The sequence below is a fragment of the Papilio polytes genome, unplaced genomic scaffold (assembly GCF_000836215.1).
Source record: "Papilio polytes unplaced genomic scaffold, Ppol_1.0 DF824047.1, whole genome shotgun sequence".
Lineage (NCBI taxonomy): Eukaryota > Metazoa > Arthropoda > Insecta > Lepidoptera > Papilionidae > Papilio > Papilio polytes.
Genome location: NW_013525157.1, coordinates 4,267,396 through 4,270,165, shown reverse-complemented (window position 1 = coordinate 4,270,165; position 2,770 = coordinate 4,267,396). Strand labels below are relative to the sequence as shown.

At 34.3% G+C, this 2,770-nt stretch overlaps 1 protein-coding gene across 1 annotated transcript in view; it reads right to left on the bottom strand.

Moving 5' to 3' along the window:
* LOC106100413 (delta-sarcoglycan-like) overlaps positions 1-339 on the bottom strand; it is a 5,907-nt gene extending 5,568 nt beyond the window's left edge. The window contains exon 1 of the mRNA XM_013279250.1: positions 75-339. The gene's annotated coding sequence lies outside the window, so the exon portion shown is untranslated. The remainder of the gene's footprint in view (positions 1-74) is intronic.
* Positions 340-2,770: the final 2,431 nt, after the last annotated feature.

Below are 2,770 nucleotides of genomic sequence, written 5' to 3'. Positions count from 1 at the left end.
CTAAAGTACAAATATAGTTGGTTACAGGTTATTGAAAAATAAAAGTAAAGTAAATATAAGAAAGTGTTACTAACTCATGTATTCTTCCCACTTCGTTCCGCTGCGGCGAGTCTTCAGCACTAATTCAGTATAAATTAAATTTTCATTTGATGAAGTCACTACCGGCGCAAGTTGTTGAGCGGCCGGCGCGCCATCGCACTGCAAGACCTGCCCGCTCAAGCGCCACAACAACACTGAACGTAGCGTGCGCGAGAGACGCCTCTGCCGATTTCATCTCGTTGTGAAGAGCTGCATTTTTAATCAGGCGCCTGTCTCGCGCGGGACATAACTCGGATGTGCTCTGGATACAGCTGCTCCCACTTTATTATGAATTCTAGTTAACGTTATCATTAACTGACGGCTTCATACAATTTTGTTAATAATTAATCTGGATGCGACCGTGTCAACACGCGGCGCGGCCGGGCGCCCGGCGCGCGGCGGCCGGCGAGGGGCTCTCGCTAAAGCGCTCTCTCGCTTGCTGCGACCCGCTACTTTTTCGTATACGTTTTATTATGTTCTAGCCTTTCATTATCATGGCTACAACCGTAAAGAGATGAGTTTGTATCTTTCTTTTAATGTGAGTAAACAATAAAACTATTGCACAAGTGAAATTTTCTTTTTGTTTCTGTTTCACAGGATTCTTCATTATTTTAATTTAACCTAACTACATTGTTTTTAGAAATTTTAGAATATGATTACTAAGAAACTTTGTTTGGAGGACGTACTTTGATGTATAGATAGGAAACGTCACTTTATTATTTTAATTCTTAAACATTTAACTAGGAAAATAATGGAACAAAGTCTTCATTGTTAGAGCAAGGTTTTCGAACACTGAATAATAATGTAGCTAAATAAAATGCAGTTAAACAAACAACAACGCATTAAAATAAAAATGTAGATGCAAACATAGAATTGACATACAGAGAGAGTGCACCTAGAGTCTGAACAAACAACTGTGTGGGTCACACAAATATTACAGGCGGCCAACTGTGACCTCTAGGTCACGCGCCCGATAAATTATGCAGACTTATCAAATAAAATTAACAAACAAATCTAGATTTTTTTTACTAATGTCTACCTAGTAATTAAGTTATTCATTATCCAACCACGTAAGAGTTGAAAAGTTCAGTTGTGCAGATTATTATTGTATTGACTTGAACATTGTATTTTCTACATACTCATAGATATTGATCCCTTATTCAAGTAACATTGGAGCTTAAGGTGAAAAATTCTACGAACAATTTATGTGCGTGACATTTTCGTAAAGTAATTCCTCAATGAAATAACTTTTAGAAAGTATATCACCTTTATAATCTTAAAATATTTTGGCATCTGTGCATAAATGAGTGACAACCGTAATTTACCCTCGCTGCCATCGAACAGATGGTGCATGTAAAAAATGAAATAGCTACCTTACTTTAAGCAGCCATCGACTGCCAAAAATAAATTGACAATATAAAAAATACATTTAAATAAAAAGTAATTAAAAAACTCTCACACAGATAGAGCAAATAAAGTGCATTACAGTGAATTTCCGAATGCCTCAAAGATTTTTGTTTTTATCTAGTTTTTGTTTCTGAACTTCTAGTTGAATTTTAATTTTAAATAATTATATAAAAAATAGCAGTACGGTTGAAACAGGGTTTAACACTTTGCTGGAATTAAAAAGTTTATATAAGGGAAGTTTTTAGTTATTTCTGCATGCAAGTAATTTAGTATCGATGTGAATTTCATTTAATGAAAACTAAAAGACTTTATTTTATATATTATACATTACTAAAAATGTTTTAACATCGGGTTAAATAAAGGATTTGATCGGAACATGTAACTTCGAATGATATCTAACATAGCCGTGACGTCATATTAGATGTTATCAAATGTTTTCATCGAAGTCACATCGAGTAGATAAATGTGAGCCTTCGGGGACAATACGTCGGTTCTTTTGAGATAGTAAAAAGAAATGCTCGCTGTGATTTGGGCCAAATGATAAGTATTTCTTTTATAGCTTTTTTATTGTTGTAATTTTTCAAATTGGAACTTAATCCAACTTACTTTCGATACTGTTGTCGTATAATAGAATTAATGATATGCTATTAATATTCAACGGACTTATTTTGACTTTATGTAGACTATAACCTTGTCTATCTGTATAAAACTACATAGTTAATAAAGGATATTGCAGATGAAATATCCTCTTTTTCTCCTACTTTCGGACATCAAAATAAAAATAGGTAATTATTATATTAATATCGTGATTATGATATAAGCACGCAGACGTGATTCGCGTTTAATAGAGACGGTGTCGCCTCTTGGTTCTGTTTTAGGAAACAATCCCCGCGATCCCGGCGTGAGGCTGCATAATGCGTCCCCGTCCGTCCTCAGCCTGCCATTTAGCCTATCAATTACGACCAATCTACTATGATCCCTGAAAAGTTTTTAAAATGTTTGATGTTCCAATTCGTAGCGAGAGGATTTAGATGCAATTTACTAGTAAAAAAAAAACAACTACTTCTAGGTTACATTATTTGTTATGTTTCAGAGTTAAACCGACAATATTATAATCAACTCAAACTAATTAACCTACGTTATAAGTATGATTTAATCACTGCAGTTAATAATTTTCAGAGAGGTTTTATAGTGGCGTGGTTAACATTTTCAATACTCCTTCTAGTAAATATCTAGTATGTAAATAATGTTTGAAATATGGAATAGATAAAAGAGGTGGTAATCG